The 21,232-nt window shown below is 39.1% G+C and overlaps 1 protein-coding gene and 1 pseudogene across 2 annotated transcripts in view; one reads left to right on the top strand and one right to left on the bottom strand.

The window, feature by feature from the left end:
- Positions 1 to 4,639: 4,639 nt before the first annotated feature.
- Positions 4,640 to 21,232, top strand: part of LOC122979292 (neuronal membrane glycoprotein M6-a-like) — a 49,006-nt gene continuing 32,413 nt past the window's right edge. The window contains exons 1-3 of one of the 2 annotated variants that reach the window (XM_044346639.1): positions 4,640 to 4,793; positions 6,476 to 6,522; positions 9,505 to 9,636. The gene's annotated coding sequence lies outside the window, so the exon portion shown is untranslated. Of the gene's footprint in view, positions 4,794 to 4,894; positions 5,351 to 6,475; positions 6,523 to 9,504; positions 9,637 to 21,232 lie in introns of those variants that run through there. The other variant, XM_044346640.1, reaches the window with a different exon arrangement.
- Positions 12,449 to 15,443, bottom strand: LOC122972481 (annotated as a pseudogene).

The following is a 21,232-nucleotide window of genomic DNA, read 5'->3' as shown; positions in this document are numbered from 1 at the left end:
CGTGTCCACCTTCAGTTGGGCACCTGACTATTGTTTTAGGACAGGAGACTTGAAAAAGTGTGAAGCTTTCCTTTAAAAAAAACTGTCAAAACACGGTGCTTTCCCACAGTCAATGATCAGGCCAAGTTGAAAAGTGCCTTGACTGAAATAGTCTTTGCTCTTGTCATTGAATGAGGGTATTTGTGTGATGTGGCTGACATTGTTAAGAGCAGGTGAGGATACGGCAGCTGCACATGAGCTGGATGACATGTTACTTTGAGAGAGCAAAATGTTAAAAACGAGTTTGATGGCAAAGACATGATGAGTTGAGGTAAAAAGCATCTACTCAAGCTAGGGGACCCTTGGTGCCGGAATATGCAACGACAGCACTGGGGGAGAGGACATGTCATGTTCAGTTTCTACTCCTGATATATGTTATAGTTGCCCTCGATCAAGACCCGCCAGTACTAGCCAATGCAATCACCGTAGAACGCAAAGCATCAGCTTGAGCAGCTACTAACGCGCCAAAAGGTCCCGGCGCTATTTATAGGTGTCCGACCTGATGCCGGGCTCACCCATGGTGCTTCCTCTTATACTTGGGCTGTTTCCATGTCAAAAAGTCGCAGCTTCTCCTATACTCCCGTCTAAAAATACTTTCACATTTAAAATTACTTGAATTTTTTCATTATTGGCTTTTATTTGACAGATAATGCCCCTTGGAACTATGGGTAAGTAAGAATTGACCAATGATTGCGCAGAAGGTGTTTATCAACAAATCTGATGACATATCCATCAAATATTGACTTTTATCACCTCTATGCTGATTGCTCAGGTCAACTATGAGCCAAATAATCCTCCTCATCTTTCCAAAGCTGTCATTGTAGCAGTCTTTTCATGTTTTGTCCGTTTCAAACAAGAGCCGCTAGATAGTTTGAAGCTCCTGTCATGTCTCACGTCACCCTTGACCAGCAGAATCGAACGTTCAGCATCACCGCGGCAACGGCGCGAGGGAAATGAGCTGCAATACTATTTTTAGCCACAGCGCAAAGTCAATGGGCTGGTGGTGCTGTTTTGAGATTTAGGCTGCCGTCATCGACACAGTGCAGCACCTGTCCAAGGTGTGAGCACATCCACGCGGGCGGATTTCGTTTTCATTTACATCACATAACTTATGAATTACAAAAAGAAAAAAACAAAACAAACAAAACAAAACAGAACAAAACAAACAACAACCAAAAGCCTGAGTTCATCAACAGCTTCCATTCAATCATTCAATTATTAAGCACAATCTAGTATCCCACAACACACTTGTAAACAGGCTGCTGAGTAAATGACGTGAGATCTTCAATTGTGGGGGGTTTTTTTCCCACGCTGAAGCTTATTTTTCATCTCCTGGAAAGTTATTGGCCGCCTTTTCAACTCTTTACACATTGAGTGAGAAAATCGGCCTCATACAGGAAGACTTCTGCTTTTCTACATTCCAAGAACCACGTTGTTAATTGGGATAATAATGATAATAATGACAATAATAATAATAATAATGATGATGATGATGATGATGATGATGATGATGATGATGATAATAATAATAATAACAACAACAACAACAACAATAATATAATGATAAAAAATAATATAGAAATGATAATTGATTTTTTCTATTGACCAGCTAGGTTGGCCAAACTACCATAATATGGCATTGTCTGCTGTGTGCTTTAAGAGATGGACCTGCATTTATCTCAGTAGCAGTATCCCACAATCACCTGGCCTTTGGAGTAAGCCTGTCTGCTTGTGTGTTTGCACATGGAAACATCATATCCTGCTTTCACAATTCCTGGAGAAGCTCTTATCCCTGTTTGCAGCATCCAAGCAATTCTCAACCACTTTTCAGGGCAGACTTATGGAAACTCTTGTTTTTCAACCATCTGAAACCTCACCAGCGGGATGCACTTTTACATGGAAATGTGGCTGTGATCTGATGAAATCTGACAATCAATCAATCAATCAATCAATCCCTCATCAACAGGATTATTTCTCTCTCAATCCTAGAAAAGATGAAAAGTCAACGCTTTCTTGTCCTGGCTGAGCGTTTTGTCTCATTTGCGCTGGCCTCATCCCCACTTCTGTAAAACATTACAAGTGGAGCCACTTGAGCTGACATGAGACACAGGGGAAACTAATTGTGCCCACCTCTGCTCCAGGTCACAGCGCTGGGCTGCCTGCCTGCCGTCCACAGGCCCGCTTACGGCGGCTCTGCCAACCTGGGCTCCTCTCTGTGCATCAGCTGCGGCATCGGGGTCAAAGACGCTGAAGGACGACAGGATATCCGCCTTATGGTCCAGGGACACCCCCGCTCTGGAGGACTCAGGCTCAGGCAGCACAATCTCCTCACCACTGTCTCTCAGGCATTGACTTTCAAGGGCTCAAGTCTCATATTATCTTCAACTCAACTTTCAAAGACTTTTTTCTACACAAGGAGCCTTGTGCGTTTTGGCCCCCATCACTTACACTCTAAGTGCCTTATGAAGGGATCTTCTCATGCTCAGTATGAACAGGAGGAATGATTAGAGCCAGGAACAAAACAAAGCCGTGTCCACCTTCAGTTGGGCACCTGACTATTGTTTTAGGACAGGAGACTTGAAAAAGTGTGAAGCTTTCCTTTAAAAAAAACTGTCAAAACACGGTGCTTTCCCACAGTCAATGATCAGGCCAAGTTGAAAAGTGCCTTGACTGAAATAGTCTTTGCTCTTGTCATTGAATGAGGGTATTTGTGTGATGTGGCTGACATTGTTAAGAGCAGGTGAGGATACGGCAGCTGCACATGAGCTGGATGACATGTTACTTTGAGAGAGCAAAATGTTAAAAACGAGTTTGATGGCAAAGACATGATGAGTTGAGGTAAAAAGCATCTACTCAAGCTAGGGGACCCTTGGTGCCGGAATATGCAACGACAGCACTGGGGGAGAGGACATGTCATGTTCAGTTTCTACTCCTGATATATGTTATAGTTGCCTTCGATCAAGACCCGCCAGTACTAGCCAATGCAATCACCGTAGAACGCAAAGCATCAGCTTGAGCAGCTACTAACGCACCAAAAGGTTCCGGCGCTATTTATAGGTGTCCGACCTGATGCCGGGCTCACCCATGGTGCTTCCTTTTATACTTGGGCTGTTTCTATGTCAAAAAGTCGCAGCTTCTCCTATACTCCCGTCTAAATATAGTTTCACATTTAAAATTACTTGAATTTTTCATTATTGGCTTTTATTTGACAGATAATGCCCCTTGGAACTATGGGTAAGTAAGAATTGACCAATGATTGCGCAGAAGGTGTTTATCAACAAATCTGATGACATATCCATCAAATATTGACTTTTATCACCTCTATGCTGATTGCTCAGGTCAACTATGAGCCAAATAATCCTCCTCATCTTTCCAAAGCTGTCATTGTAGCAGTCTTTTCATGTTTTGTCCGTTTCAAACAAGAGCCGCTAGATAGTTTGAAGCTCCTGTCATGTCTCACGTCACCCTTGACCAGCAGAATCGAACGTTCAGCATCACCGTGGCAACGGCGCGAGGGAAATGAGCTGCAATACTATTTTTAGCCACAGCGCAGAGTCAATGGGCTGGTGGTGCTGTTTTGAGATTTAGGCTGCCGTCATCGACACAGTGCAGCACCTGTCCAAGGTGTGAGCACATCCACGTGGGCGGATTTCATTTTCATTGACATCACATAATTTATGAATTACAAAAAAAACCAAAGCAACAACAACAATAATAAAAAAAAACAATATTATTGTTGTTGTTGTTTTTGTTGTGGTTGTTGCCATTGTTTGTGTTATTATTTGTCATCATTATTGTTATCATTATTATCCCAATTAACAACGTGGTTCTGTAAATGTAGAAAAGCAGAGGTCTTCCTGTATGAGGCAGATTTTCCCACTGAATGTGTAAAGAGTTGAAAAGGCGACCAATAACTTTCAGTACAGACTTGAAAAAGTGTGAAGCTTTCCTTTAAAAACAGTTAAAACACTGTGCTTTCCCACAAGTCAGTTATCAGGCCAAGTTGAACAGTGACTTGACTGAAATAGTCTTTTGTCTTGTCATTGAATGAGGGTATTTGTGTGATGTGGCTGACATTGTTTAGAGGAGGTGTGGATATGGCAGCTGCAGATTAGCTGGATGACATAATGCTTTGATAGAGCAAAGTGTTAAAAATGAGTTCGCTGGCAAAGACATGATAAATTGAGATTATGGATGTATAATAGGAGCTGGATAGGGTGCCGCCGCTCTGCTTTGCAGCCAATTTTTCCCAGTGGCCACTCGCAGTATTGCAGTGAAAAATTCCCCTGCTGCCCTAAAAGGATTTTCCCCATTGACCACCATTGTAAAAGAGACGCCTGTAAAACTGTTGATAGGACCCCTCTAACTGCAAATAACGTCAATTATGACTCTTTCTATTATGAACTTTTGATCCATGGAGGTTCTATGTTCGTAAAACTTTCCTCGAGCCGAGAAAAGCGATTTAAATATCCGTGACGTCATCACTATCTATTGGCCGAGCGGGAGCTCGTGGGTGAGGCCAGCGGTGGAATTACTAATGCGCATATTCAGTGGGCCGCACAACGCGGAAGCAAACCCGGAAGGTAGAAACTTTTTTTGGGCGTATGCGCCAGGCGAGCAATTCCTGTAGGACTGAATGGGCGCCATTTTTAGTCCGGTATCCAGCTCTTAAACTACATCCGTGGTTGAGATAAAAAAGCAACTACCCAAGCTGGGGGACCCTTGGTACCGGAATATGCATCGACAGCACTGAGGTAGAGGGCATGTCATATATATAGGCTGTCTGTGAAGTCGTGAGTTGATTGGTTGAGCGAAAGAATAACGTCACATGATCTCAATTGTATAGTGTCACTGAGTCAGTCCGGGCGCCAAAGTAACTTAATTCATTGCAGCCGGTTTGGGATTTAAGAGCTTTTTGGATTAATCTTTATTTCTTCATTATTATTATTATTTTTTTTACCTTAAAGGATTCTCTTTTTAAGAGTGCTCGTGTTCTTGTGTATTTTTGCTCGGTGTAAAGTTGACAGACGGTATCATAGATAAAGTGGACTTTCTGACATCCTACAGCTCGCTAACTTTACCAGCTAATATTTAGCATTAACTGCAGAGAACTTTGAAATTAAGGACGCAACCTACTCGGGATATGCATAGATATGCACTGGAAGATATGGAAGACCGCTAAGACGTCTGTTCAACAGATAGTTATTTGCAGTGTGGACAGTGCACTTTTTGCAAGGTGGTGAGGAGTAACTTGAACTTTAGCCGTCAGTCAGCAGCAGCAGCAGGGGTCAACAACATCAGCAGCTGATCAGTAATATGTCTTCAACATTAAAACACTCGCTCCCGACTAACACCAGACATTACACCAAGCTAGTTTTTGTCGTTAAATAATTTACATCGATCTCTGGCTGACCAGTGAGTGTGTTGTGCTAACATTATAATGTTAGCTAGTGGTCTGTTAGCTAACAGGAATCCATAGTTAACCTGACCGCATTGTGTTAAACTGAAACAGCTTCATGTTACCAATCTGTCAGCATGCCTTAGTTACAGGTGTTAGCTCTGTATCTTCTGGGTTCATATGGCATGTGAGAGCACTGTAATCTAACTATAATTCAGCACTGTTATACCAATTCAGTGTGAAAACCCTGTTTTTTCCATCTCTGTAACTTAACAATTAATTACTCTAACATTAGGTCCGATAGAGATGGCAAAATGAGGAAAAGAAGAGGGTCTGCTAGTCTACCACCAAACTGTGTGAAATTACTGTTTTCCAAGATGTATATATATATGTATGTTTATATATATATACACTCACTGGCCACTTCATTAGTGTAATGTACTGTGCAGTGTAATACAATACAATCCAACAACTCTGCCCTAAATCCTACTTTTACAAAGTTTATACATTTTCAGTTTTTGTTGACATGCACATTGTGCATTATATTGAATGGTATTCCTAATATTTTGTCCATTCCATTAACAGACATGAGTACAATGCACTCCAGTACACCACTACAACCTCAGTAATAAACAAAAAGTGGAATTATCACCTTTCTGACAATGTCAACAAAAACTGAAAATGTTGAGGTTTCATAAATGTAGTTATGCTTGTTATACTAGGTGCCTATTTTTAGATATTTTATATTTATATTTTATATTTATTTTGGCTTAACCACAAGCACCTCAGCAGTCATATTCTTAGATCTGTTCTCATGTACTAACTCACACAAACAATATTGTCTCTGTTGTGTAATTATCTTAATTTTCACAGAGAAAACAGTACTTTAAGGTAATAGAATTGTTGTCAGTTCAGTGTTTGATCATCAGCAGAACCTGAACATGAGATCCTGTGTATGACCAAATGGATGCTGTTCATAGGAACCTGACCTCACCACCACCTTGGCTGTCCTCCTCACATTTTACGATATGTTCACAGTTGAATATCAAGAGGAAACAAAGACATCGCTGGAGTCTGTTCAGAAGGTATTGCTCATCAACATTTTTACATCACATCCTATTTCCTTTATATTCTTTTTACCTGCATTTTCCCTATGATTGTTAAGCTTGCTATTAGGATGTATTTACAAGTATGTTCCAATAGGTAACAGGGATAGACACTAAGGGCCCTATTTTAACGATCTGAAGCGCACGGTGCAAGTGCATTTAGGGTGTGCCCAAATCCACTTTTGCTATTTTAACGGCAGAAAAATGGTCAGTGCGCCAGACTCATGGTTCAAAGTGGTTGTCCATAGTCTCCTAATTAATCATGGATGTGTTTTCGGCGTAACATGCCATAAACCAATCACAGTGTCATCTCCCATTCCCTTCAAGAGCCAGGTGCGCTTGCACCTTGGCTGATTGCTATTATGATGGCGCATTTGCCAAGTAGTAAGAAGGAACGCTTCTCTGCAGAGGCAATGGATCTGATCGTGCGCAAAGTGAAAGCGCACAATCCATAACGAGCACACTTGCCTCTGCTGCTCCTGAACCCTCCTGTGGTCAGCCACAGGCCACCAGTTTAAGATCCGGTTTATTAATTTGTTGCAAATTTATCTTCGTTTGGTTTTTGAAAAGGTTGATTTTTTTAATGACAGCTTTGGTTTCTTTAAAATCGTTTTATTCAGTCATGGAGTAACAAATCAGCAGGGTTTTAATTGCTGAAAGTATGGAAACCTGGTCACTGTACTCTCACAAATGTCAAAGAATATTTGTTAAATATTGTTCAGAAATTAAATCATTAATTTTAATCATGTAAAGAATCATCAACATAGTTATCAGGTCTTGATCAGCTCTCCAAGGTTCTGATCCTGTTGCTGGCAGCAGCTAGAAGCTGTGCAGATTTATTTCCTTCTTTAGTTTAATCATTGTTTTAATCTAATTTATTTCCTCATGTGTTCCTCATGTCATCATGTATTGATGCAGCAGGAAAGTTGATCTGTGTCTGATCCGTTTATGTCCGTCTGCTTAAATACCTATGTGTATCGACACGATTTGGTCAAATAATTAGACAATTTAATCCCCCGTTTCCGCAATTAGTTAATTCTGATAAATATTGTGACTAAGCATTATGACATGTATTTTTTGAAATATATTAATATACACAATAATAGTCTTTCACATGGTAATCCTTTTATTTGTTACCTTTTGCATGTTTGTGTGCTGCTGTGTGTCCTGTGTGTGTAACGAGCAGAGTGTATGTTGTGCACCAGCCTGTGTAGGCGCACATTACCGTTCTGATAATGCGCAATTGACTTTAGACCAGGTTTTTGTTGGTCAATAACGCAATCACTCTCTGCTGCCTCAAGATAGCCATGCGCCAATAATGCGCCTGACAACACCTTACTTTTAGACCAACACGCCCATGAGCGCTCTGATGGGCGCAAGTGCCATTGCTATTTCAACAATGTGGGCGCTGGACGGGAAAATGACAACTGCGTCGGTTTTAAAATATCAAAGATACTTGCGCTGCGCTTAGCGCCACTCTTCGCCGGGCGTAAGATGGGGCCCTAATATTTTTAAGCACTGGCCCCACAGGCAACCAAGCCCCTAAATATGGTGCCTCAAATGGAAACTTATTTAAAAACAACACAGAACAGTCAATTTAACTCAACATGACACAGCCTTCCTTAACTGTGACTTTTCAATAAATTAACATAATTGAATATGCCATATAGATAAAAGTTGACACAGAAAAAGTTTAGAAGAAACCATATTTATACATTTATATTTATATTTTAAAGCCATATTTATAACAGGTGAACCCTGGCTGCAAGTTGAGTTACTTGAACAAGCCTCTGATGAGTAGATCAAAATCCACTTGAGTATCATCTGAATGCTTCAATGGAAGGGATACAACTCAAGAAAATCTGACTTTTTGTCAGCTGAGCTAAGTTGGTCAATGCCACATATTTGCTGGCCTAGAAATATTTTCCTCTTCATTTTACATGTCATTACTTCCTGTTTTTAAATGTTTCTGATGCCTCAAACTTTCTGATTATTTCCAGATTTATGTGAAAATGTGGTCTCAGACTTTTGGGCCCCACTGTATATTATTGGTTTTCTAAGGATTTAATGTAAAAGGATAATTGATCATTAATGCACATGAGCTCCTGCTGATAATGTTTTACTTTTTAGACTGAGATTTGCAGCTCTTGTATGATGAAATCCCTGATGCAGTGCTCTAATTCAGTGCTATAGTGCCACCAGTAGGGCGAGGGAGGCATCATCTTTTCATGCTCTATCTGCCTACAAGCCCTTACGGAGGGCACACATTATCTTTCAGACACTCTTCCCCATGTATTAAAGCAAGATGGCAGCTGTTGTTGAGAGGGTTGTCAAATGTGAAGCATAATCTCCACAGACAGCTGTTTAAATCACAAAAATATCCCACTGCATATGTGTTTTGAACATAACGGTATCTACATTGATTGATCAAGGCTCCCAGTCTGTCTGTGAGCTCATCTGTTTCACTACAGGCACATTCGCTCACTACGGTGGCCGGGGAAATAAAATCGATAAATACAGACACGGTTGATTTCTTCCTGTAGAGCGACATGGAAACTATTTTGGTTCAGTAAATTTCTGCTTTCAGTCAGCCTGGTGAAGGACGGTTAGCTGGCTGCTGGTCAGCAGCTGCTTCTGTGGACAGACGCTGAACACAGGTCAGAGTCAGTGTGGACTGAACAGTTACCACGCTTGCTCTCACTTCCTATGTGGATTCCTAGTTGTGTTGGTGAAGGCTCGCAGTATGGGGATGAAACTTGGTGGCCACAGGGGGCCACTTACATGGAATATTTGTTGGCCAAAGGGTACTTTTTATGGCCACCGGCCATCAGGCCATGGTTAATGTCGAACCCTGGGTAATTAAAATCTTGTTAGGTGTAGCCTATTCTACAGTTTTGATCACAGCTTGGCTATTACACTGACAGTAATGGTAAAACATTTTTGTTTTTTTGTCATCTACAGTAGCTGTCATTCAATTTGCTGAACAACACCAAGCAGCAGTGGAGGATCACAGTGAAATCACCTGGTGGCTCCTGACCTGCAAGGATCCAAAGTCTTTTGGCCCAGTGGACTTGTGCTACAAAGTGGACTGAGGTGGGCTGTTGGACTCTTTATAGACAAGTACACATGCACAAACACAATTTTACTGTGGCTGCCAGTGTTGTAGTCGAGTCATAAGTCTCAAGTCCGAGTCCAGTCTCAAGTCCCCAGTGTACGAGTCCAAGTCCGAATCACCAAAGAAGAGTCAGAGTAGAGTCCCATTACCTGAGTCCGAGTCGAGTCCCATTACCTGAGTCCGAATCCGAGTCATCAAGGTTGAGTCTGAGTTGAGTTCCAAGATGGGCTCCAGTGCTCCATTCTGGCACGGTCAAAGAGCTGACATACAAATAAAAAAGGTCTTCATCAAACAAAAATGACTTAGCTGTCATATTAAAGCCTCTTGAAACGTGGCTTGAAATCATAAAAATGCATATATGATATCAAAGTTGCGTGTCTCATTAAACATCCACGAAAATCTGAATGAAAATAAACATTCATAACTATTAGAAAATCTAGCTCAAAAACAGCTCATTTGGCTGCTCAAACCATTTCTCAGGACTGTGTGGGCATGTCCAGATCACATTTGATTGACAGCTCACTTTCAGCTCAAGTACCATTTTATGTTATATTCATTCACTAAAACGTTTTGCTGATATGGAATAAACTACCAAATCTATCAAATGGAGCCTACTTGGTTAGAAAGCTTGACTAGCAAAACAAGTTAAACCACCCAAATCTTTGTTTTTATTTAACTATACCTCCCAGAGTATGACGCTAATCGTTTTAGCATCTTCCATTCACATACATGAAACGGTTAGCATAGGTTAAATGTTATGCTATTAACTACCAAATCTATCAAATGGACCCTACTTGGTTGAAAGCTTGAATAATCCACTAACTAACAAACTAGGTTAGACCACCTGAAACTGTGTTTTTATTTAACTATACCTCCCGGAGTATGGTGCTAATCGTTTTAGCATCTTCCATTCACTAACATGAAACGGTTAGCATTAGCATTGCTATGCTACACTTTTGAGCTACTTGTCCACTCTGTGATTAATACAGATTTGGATGGTGTGACCAAGTCTGCTAGTAAACTTAACACAGTAACTTTCAAACCATGTCAGGCTAATTTGAATTCTCAATCCAGCTCAAAGCTAAGAAAAGTGCAGTGCATTGTTCTCATGCGGGAGTGTTGTGAAGTCAGCTTGGCCGGATAGCCACGTCAGTCATCTTTCTCCTAAATATGATTGGGCAGATATTTATTATGTAATAAATTCCCTTGCTTAGCCCCGCCTAACTGCAACCCAGTAACAAGGGAAGGGAGAGAAACTTTCTAACAAATTACATAGGCTATGTCAAAGGCTATGTTCTCATTCTTTTTAGGTGTTTACTATATGCACATTAGATCCCAAATTACATAAATAATAGCCAATCATGGATTTGCCTTTCCAGAGGCTTTAATATTAATGATGCACTGATTACAATTTCCTTAGCCGATTTTAATTTCCAATTTTTTAAAAGTCTGACCGACAGATTCTTTTTTTTTGGACTCAAAGGTAATACAAATTGCGAGCTTTGTGTCTTCTTCACTCATGCTAAACAACTTCCATACCAACAACATATGTGAGTGTGTGTGGCTGTGGCTTCCTGTGCGCTGTGTGTGCAACGTGCATGTTGTGTGTGTGTGGCTACACTGTCTGTGCCGCAGCTGCTGCTGTGTGCGTGACGTGAACCATAGTGTGGCTATGTGCGGAAAATTTGACAACAAAAAATTAGATATATATTACTTCTTTATCAATTAATAAGTTTGAGTCCTCATCTTCAACTTCTGAGTCTGAATGCAGTCAATGCTCAAGTCCGAGTCATCAGTGCTCAAGTCTGAGTCGAGTCACGAGTCCCAAAAATCAGGACTCGAATCGAGTCCTCTGTCAAGTCCTCTGCTGCCATCGTCTTGTGCTGATTCATTTTGAAAGAGCAACGGCCAATAGGGAAACTCCAACACTTGGCCGGCCAACCAATGGTGAAACTTTATCACTCATTCAGTCACTCAATCACGGATGACCGTGGTTATAGGGCTGGTCCATGGCCAGTCCAGCCAAAAACTGGTAAAAAGTATATTTGACTCAATGACTTCTGACTATTCAACTGTTTTCCCGTTCACTCACATGTTTATTCAGACTCAAAGGAAAAACAACCATCTGTTTGTAATAATATAAAGCTATTGTGGTAGCAGCAAACACACTGATGCAGGCTTATGATGCAGCTTAGCCAGACTTCCTATCAGAGATTCTCTGTGGCTGTGAACATTTCTTCTGTTATTCTGAGGACTATTTGCAACATAAATAATCTTCAACACTGTTCTCTGCAGTCGGTGCAACATGTGTGTATTACACTTCTTATTTATGGTTCTACTATCAATTAAACACACAAACAAATAAATGATAGCGCAGTAACATGGAGGTCTCCGGTCAGTCTGTTATAATGTAACAAATAATAGTTACATTGTTGCACCATGAACGCATCATTGGTGAATTGTAACATCATTTGATGAGCGCCTTGCCGCAGTATTTCAGTTGCAGTTTTTTGTATTCTGCTGGTGTTGACTTTCAGTAAAATTCAGATTAATGTCCTCAAAATCTGAGTACAATAGTGTTTTACAGAGACTCCACCGAACTGAGATGGACTATATGGCACCATTTAATACACATAATATATGTATGTTTGTATATATATAACAGTTAAGTAGGGCACACATTTATTTTAAGAAAAAAAGAAATGTTGACATAAAATAGATTTAAGTATTTCTAGAAACACATTTTCCTTTTGTTCCATGATGTTCACTATGTGAAAAGAAAAAGTTTTTCTTTCAACCAGTTATGAGTCATTTTATTTTTTGGTTATTTAGTTTACAATAACAAAACTAAATTAAGTCCTTTCAGCAATTTTGTCCCACAATCTGTCTTTCATTTTACAGCCAGTTTAAAGCCAGTTAGGTTCTGTAATGTATGTCTTACTCATTTCATATATATTTATACTTCATCTCTCAATGAAAATATATCATTATAGTTTGTGCCTTTTGTAGGAAATTTACAAAATTAACTCACTCCCAACATTTATTTTCCTTCTCATCCAAAGAAACACTTTCTGGAAGTTCCCATCAATTAAGGTGCCCGTTAATTCTCATTGACCATTGTCAACATATCACGCGCATGTTTACATAATGTTCTACATCTACATAGAAATATGAAACGCACCATTGGCATTAAGTATAAAGCGAGCATATCATTTTTGTTACAGGTCAGCTATACTGTAAGGACAGCTTGCTCTTCAGAGGGAGTGGGTGGCTCTGAGAAGAGCCACTGGGTTGAAGCTTGTCCAGCAGCAGAGCTGCTTTGAACTGGTGTACTTGTTCTGGTGCACTGGTGTACTTGGTCATGGTCTTGGTGCCCTCAGACACAGCGTGCTTGGCCAGTGAATGCATGGCAGTCTGGATCTCCCTGGAAGTGATAGTGGAGCGCTTGTTGTTGTGAACCAGACGAGAGGCCTCACCAGAGATGCACTCAAAGATGTCACTCACAAAGGAGTTCATGATACCCATGGCCTTGGATGAGATGCCAGTGTCTGGGTGGACAGTGGGTTCAGTACTTTGTACATGTTGATGGCGTAGCTCTCCCTCCTGCTCTTTCTCCTCTTCTTGCCTCACTTGCCGGCGGTCTTTGTGGCGGCTTTCTTGGAGCCCTTCTTGGGTGCTGACTTTGCTGGTTCAGGTTTGTCGCAAACACAATACTCGACAACAACGAAGATAGTGTTGAATGGAGGAACAACTGTAGTTATACAGGCTCCATGCAAACACGGCTGTGTGGTCCCCCTCCTGTGACTGACTGAGCTGCTCACTGGGTTGGAGGCTCATGTTTCCATTGAAACCCGGTTTGTTCAACCTCACCAGAGAAATTGTGCTTTGAAGAAGGAAAATAAGAAAAGACCAACAAATAGTAATTCAAAGGGGAAATTTCAGATTTGATTAAAGTGGCTCTAACTTCGGTCCTCGGTAGTGTGCACTCACACAAAGTGTGGAAGTGTGAACCGCACGGGGCTTCACTCTGCTCCCTATCATCCATTCATTACTATGAACAATACTGAACATTTAAAGTATAATAAATAAAACAAATAAAAAGTTAATGTTTATTTTAAATTAATACAGACATTACAAATCTGAATCACTGATGCTCACTTGTCTATAATGTTGAAATCTAGAATCAGATAATCCATTCAGTGAACTCAGCTGTGAAAGCTTTTACACCGAGCTGTGAGGCACTTTAAACTGGATGTCAATCATTTCCAGTTATAAGAGACATTTTAAGAATAGAGAAGATATATTTTGTGCTAATAATAGTACTGTAGTAGCTATAGTGTTGAAATGCTCCTTTAAATAGGCTACTGGTTCATAGCCAGTTGCTCTCAGTTGGAGCTAATCAGTCTAAGGAACAAGACCATTTTTTTGAGCCGAAAAAGAATTGATCTTGTAACTTTTCATTTGTTCTTAGTAAACCCTTGAAATGAAGTTACTGCCACAGTGTCAAGCTACCTGCCTTCACACAGACTGTGACTTAGTAGTGGTCGTTTGGATGACAGAGAAGATTGCAGCTACACCAGTGATTATTACATCACCTTTGATACCAAGTATCAGTTTCACATAAAAAAGTACATCAGCTCTTTACATTAATGTGGCTGGAGGCTGCACAGTGTTATGTATAGAAACACAGGATTTTGTATTAGATTAGTGCAGCCTCAGGAAACCAACTTGTTGACTCTAAATGCCCAAAATTTGCAGATTACTTCAGTGAGAGGACTACCACCATCAGATCTAGTATCTGTCATCTACACAAACTGGTAACAGTTATAGAAACACCCAGTCTGCAGTATGAGGTCACTGTGGAGAGTTTTTACCTGGTTGATGCTGAAATTCTCAAGAAAGTAGTAATAACACTACAGTTTTCCACTTGTGCCTCTTGAACCAATTCCTACCTCCTTTTTAAAAAATGTTAATTCAGTGTCTGAGGAGGTCCAAACAATTATTAATCAATATCTCCAACTGGGTATTTCGCCCACAGAATTTAAGACTGCGCTTGTTAAGCCTCTTTTAAAAAGAAGCAGCCTTGATTCATCAACACCCAGCAACTACAGACAATCTCCAATCTTCCATTTTTAGCAAAATTTTAGAGAATCTTGTGTACATGATTTTACTGATTTTAAATGATTTTATTAACTCAAACAATGACTTAGAAATGTTTCAGTCTGGTTTTTAGGCTAATCACAGTACAGAGACAGACCTAGTAAAAGAAGTTGATGATATCAGGATAAATCCAGATGCCAATAAATTATTAGTATTGGTACTACTTGATCTGACTGCAGCTTTTAACTTGGATCAAAAAATGATTTAAATAGACTGAAGGATCATATTGGTCTCTCCTTTATTATGATGGATGAGGAAGGTTTGAGTGAGTTTTAATGAAAGGACATAAAATCAACTCATCCTCTGACAATGCTTCTAGCTTATTTGCTTTTAGCAAAAACTAAGCTAACTATGATTAGCGTTCAGATAAAAATATCATCACTGAAGATTATAACTACAATCTACAATAATTTTGTCATAGACCTGTCTTTAAAATGTAGAAATATTGACAAAATTGAATTATATTATAATTATTGTTATTTTGCTTTGTTTAAGGCTTAAACCCTTTAAAGCTAAACATTAAAATTAGCTTGTTGAGATAATATGCATCATATTGATTACAAAACCTCTAGCTACCTAAAATCTAAAATACTCCTGGGGGCATCTTACCCCAGGTAGTGGACATCTTGCATCAATACTCCACCAACACATTACAACACAAACTGACATTTATGGATAATGATACTGTACACACAGAAATCATATTCAGCCAATCAGTAAAAAGACAAAGTTATTAAGGTGGGCGTCTTCCCCCATCAATCATATATTGAAAAAACTATAACTTTCCTGTTTAATACTTGTGTAAATTAACAGAAGGCCGAATTTATAATTAAACTGAGTTTACATATATTTTAATATTAATTTTCATGTAAGTCAGCATATAGTTATTGAAAAATAACCTATACAACATTTCAGTCAAACAGTAATTCACAGATGGTCCCTAACTTAATGTTATCATGAGGAGGGGAGGTGAGTTGTTGTTGAGGTAATCCAAGTTAAATTAAAAAGTGCCCTTTTGACAACTGTGATGAAAACAAAACTATTGAACATTTACTTTTAAAATGCTAGAGCTCTAAAGATGTGTGGGGGGGGAATGACAGGTGTTGGTTTTAATATTACGCTTTAGTTTTGTTAACACTATTATTTAATGATGTATTGTTGATGAGGTATTATCTTGATTGATGATGAGACGTGTTGACTGTATTTATATACAGTCAATGTTGCCTATGTGTAGCTAGTCGATTGTTTGTGTTTATATATAAAAAATATAACTGATTTCTTTAAACTTTCAAATATCAATATGTGTATCAGCGTCACAAATTCAGTATTGATCTGACTATAAAATCAAAGAAAAATGTTTCTAAAGGCTTATCTGACATAAGAATCTTCTCAACAACAGTCTTGCATGGTTTTTTTTTATCTTATCACACTATTCTTAAAGCGGCTATAACCAATATTTTTTATAATTCCAGTGTATCATATGACAGTGTGTAATGCTCCCCTAAGCTTTACAGAGTTTTATAGCCAGTTTCAACTCATTGTTAAGCTGTCCAGCTGTAACTTTACTGTTTTGGTTCACTCTCAGCGCTCTCACAGTGTTGTATTGGGCTTCAGCAGGCAGCTGTTTTAGGATAAAAATATATTTTTTCCTCAGGACTTGGTAGAGAGCAAAAACAGAGCTAGAAGAGAGTGAATATTGGACTTATATTCACCAGGTGGACAGAAACATGACACCAAATGAATGATAATGTAGCTCCGTAGCTGCTGGATGTGGAAATAAGCAACTGTTTGCTAACAAGTTTAACATATCAACTTAAAAGATGATAATATGCCAGTATTTTGTTCACGCTGCCCCCAAGTAGCCAAAAAATCAGTTAATGCAGATTTAAATAAAGTAAACAAGATGTGTATTTATTTTCACTGTGTATTTCACATGTGCTGTTGTGGTCTTTACATTAATGTGACAGCATTCGGTTCAAACCTTGTATCCATTCAGACAAGTGTTTCACAAAGTAAGACTTTATGTTAAAGTTACTCAGGCACTTATTCAGACAAAACCAACTTGTAAATTTGCCATCACAATCACATAACAAGCTGCGTGTCTGGAAGGATATCTCAACCTCAGGTCCTTCAATTTTGACCATCCTTTTTTAAAATCTGTACTAAATTACTTTAGTATTCTTTTAAATTGACATACCTAAAATAATGATAGGATATTATCAAAGTTTAAATGGGAGATTGTGAATACTGAAATAGACACAACTCAATCAGCTAGATTGTTTCACATATTCGTACTGACTCTGTTTAATAGGCTGAGCTCAAAAATGGTGGTGCTGTCAGCCACCAGCTGGGGGAGCTCTGATACAAACAATAACTGATTCAGTTGATGACACCAAAGATTAATGATGCTAAGTTCAGTGTGAGCATTTGATGTTCAAGATTTACTTGTTAATGTACTGAACATCTCTGCTGGTCTCCCTCCCTGGTCCCTGGTCACTGGTCACTGGCAGTCTTCACTCCCTCCTGTGCAGATCCTCATATACTCGCTTCATTAATTACACTGTTTTTGTAATAGTTTGCAGTTTCCACAGTGTGAGATGTAATTAAGAAATGGCCATTTAGGGGAACTGTGGAGGTCAAGATGAGATCTGGAAGACCAAGAAAACTCTTGGAGAGAACTGCTTGATGCTGGTCAGAAAGGCAAATCAAAACCCCCATTTGACTGCAAAAAACCTGCAGGAAGATTTAGCAGACTCCGGAGCGATGGTGCACTGTTCACTGTGCAGCGATGCTCGCACAAACAAGACCTTCATGGAAGAGTCATTAGAAGAAAACCTTACCTGTGTCCTCATCATAAAATCCAACGCCAGAAGTTAGCAACAGAACATCTACAGATGCCTGATGCATTTTGGAAACAAGTGCTGTGGACTGATGAAGTTGAAATAGAACTCTTTGGCCATAATCAACTAAGGTATGTTAGGAGAAAAAAGGAGCAGCATTTCATGAAAAGAACACATTGCCAGCTGTTAGTTTTTTTTTTCTGATTGCTTAGGCACTATCTTTGAAACTATAGGCTATTTTTGCAAAACTCTACACACTAACCACAAAAACCTTCCACCAAAGCAAAAGCAAGCAATTCTTGCAAAACTCCTCAAACTCTTAAAAAAATGTTTTTGCATCAATACAGTACACACAAACCATCATTTGAATAAGCACATGGAGCACCAACTACACACTGACAGTATAAATGAAAAACACTCATGGCTTTTGCTTTTTCTGTGTGCAGGGCATAGCAGTTTGCAAGTTTTGTCATACATGTAGTCAACACACACAGGAATCCAAATGTGTAATGTATGGATGCGTATTCTGAACATAACACACTATCAATACAAATATGGTGAAAAAGTTATTTATTTATTTTTCTCAAAATGTTCAAACACTCCTCAAACAACAAAAGTGCAACAGAACAAAAACATTTGTGTGTTGTGTAGGCTTAATCTCGTCTTCTTTGTGGGTTTGGCCATAAGACTTCATCATAAAAATGTTTACACATGTGTCAATGTGGACAGGCATCTGGCAAAATAGTGTAGCAATGTAGAGAGCAATGTATACAGTTTTGCTATAAGTGTGTTATAAAATTACGAACTGAGTGTAAAGCAGATAACATGCATTCAGTTCAGCACACTTGGTAAAAGCATTGGCTACAAGTGTTAATGGTTTCAGAGATAGTGCTTAAAGAATCACTGTTAGTGTTTTTGCATTCAGAAAAAATCATAAGTATGGGGGTGGATCCATCATGCTTTGGGGTTGTGTTGCAGTCAGTGGCACAGGAAATGTCGCATGGGTGGAGGGAAGAATGGATTCCACTAAATATCAGCAAAATCTGGAAGCAAACATCACAACATCTGGAAAAAAAAAGCTGAAGCTGAGGAGGATGGCTTCTACAACAGGGTAATGATCCTAAACATACCTCAAAATCCACTATGGACTACCTATAGAGACGCCAGCTGAAAGTTTTGGAATGACCTCACAGTCCCCTGACTTAAACACAATTAAAAATCTGTGGGTAGAGATTAAAAGAGCTGTGCATGCAAGACAGCCCTCCTTTCCATATCCAAGAGAGGCTGTGTTTACATTTCTTCGATTAAAAAAATCACCAAAATGTATTTTTTCAAGGGTTGCCCAAACTTTTGCATACAACTGTATCCTAATGAGCAATAAAGGCATACACACATGACTCCATGTAAATTTTTCTTTTTTCACTTTTGATGCTTTGTGTAGGCAGACATCGTAATTATGGAAGGATATTAACCAACGTTTTTGGATAAGCAATATTAGACATGAACACATTATATTGTAATAATTACAAAATTATCAAATTGACACTAAGATAAATGGACTGAGAGCAACACAGACAGTTGGGGGTTTCTAGGTCTTCTACCCAACAGAATAACTTATGTTATCAGAATAATTTACGAGATTCTCTTAATTAATTCATATTATACACATAGTGGCTTAAGATATGGATGTTTTTCCACCAATGCCTGGCAATTGTATACATATATACTTATTCCCTAGGAGATCAGCACTGAACATTGTTGGCATGTTTCAGGCACTAGATCTAAACCTTGCCCTCCCTCTGCATATTTGGCCTTTCATATAGTGAGATCTCTTGTATGGCCAATAGATTCATTAAATTATGAATTTATCAGTAACCAGTAAAAAAGCAGGATTGAATTCATTTACTGTACTGAGATATCAATCCAAAATATTCCCAAACAGAAAATCTTCTCTTTCTTCCAGGTTCCACTTTTTGGCAAAACAACTTTTTAGCAACAAAAGTTCAAAAACTCCAGCTCCTCAGTCAATATTTAAATGGAGCAAACGGTTAAACTCCGCCAACCAACTGACAACAACCCATTAAGGGGTTGACTTTGCACAACTTTAAACGCAAAATTAAGTGATAACAGTCACTCATTGCATTTCAAGCCTTTTTGGACTCCAATCAAGAGGCAGTGAGGACCCTCAGGACTGCCTAGATGTTCAGCTAGCCTTTGAGTAATAGCTCACTGGACCCAGTATATTAGAAAAACACTGGCACATAGTAGCATGTGATCCCTCTCTGGAACAGACCTTTGGTTAATGCGATTTACGCCATCCCCCGGTTACATAGACTTCTCTGTGTGGAGGAGGAAACTCCTCACCACACTTTATGGATATGGAGCACAACCTCTCTAAGTGTTATTATTTCAGAGTTGAAAAGGTCAGCTGTCGACACCACATCCTTGTTAATAAGTTCTGCCTAGTCAGGGAAACTTACTGTACATAATACATTCCCTTGACACATTCTCACTGAGGTGTTGAAATCTATAGACAGATTATACTGAGGGCTTTTAGCAATCACTCAACTGACGCTGTAATTAAATGTTTTTCTCTGTATATTAATTCAACTTTGTCATCCACATACCTTTGTTTTAGTAGGCCTCTGGCAGGGAGGCACAGCCTGTTACATGGTATTCTTAGAGAAAAGAATCTGTAGGTTATGTTTAATTGAGTGATGTTTTGTCTTCTCTACTGCACATACTCAGCTACATGTAACAAATTGTATATTTTATGTAGCTGGGCTATTATACTTCTTTAGCTTAAATTTATTACTCCGTCAGTGTGTTTTTCAAGCATTTATTGCCGTTTACTTATATGGTTGGGTTGAGTTAAACAGTTTATTCAGTCTAAGAACTAAGTTTATTTCTTAGCTTTTTCCTTTTCTATTTGTCCTTTTTATTTTCTTGTTTTCTATTTTCATATTTTCCTTGTAATTATTCTTCCTTCCTTGGATGGACTGAGGCCTGAGGGTTTTTTTTGTCTTCCTCTAACTGTAATCACGCTCCTCTCCTGATTGACAGAGGTTGGTCTTCGTGTGTATATTGCTGTCCAAAATCACTCCCTTGGTCACACATCCACTACTCCCTAACAGGAGCTCAACAGTTCACTCTGCAGTGAACAGTAAATCGAGATTTCAGACACTCATAAATCATTGCCATTGCCATTTGCGTCATCACTCATAGTTGTAGAGTCGCACAATATTAAATTCTAGCATCTATAAAATGTAACTAATTGCATTATAGGTTTGTTAGCAGAAAGTGTATATACCATTGACGCTACTTTTTTTTTTGCTCCATTGTAGAATTTTTGAGGGCTTTATAGTTAGCTCTATATATAGTGATTGAATTTCACACTCTGAATAAAGACACTCAAATAAAATGACAGAGATTAAATATAATGCACTACATAATAAATAGGAAGTGGTTTCAAACATAGCCTAGGTGGAAGTCTTGCCAAATGAACCTGAGTTCTTTTCACCTGGTGCCATATGAGTGCATATCAGTTGCTAGTTTGTTGTTTGCCATTTGATTA

Source organism: Thunnus albacares, chromosome 3, assembly GCF_914725855.1.
Source record: "Thunnus albacares chromosome 3, fThuAlb1.1, whole genome shotgun sequence".
Lineage (NCBI taxonomy): Eukaryota > Metazoa > Chordata > Actinopteri > Scombriformes > Scombridae > Thunnus > Thunnus albacares.
Note: the sequence above shows the minus strand (reverse complement) of the source record. Positions and strands in the feature narration are given on the sequence as shown.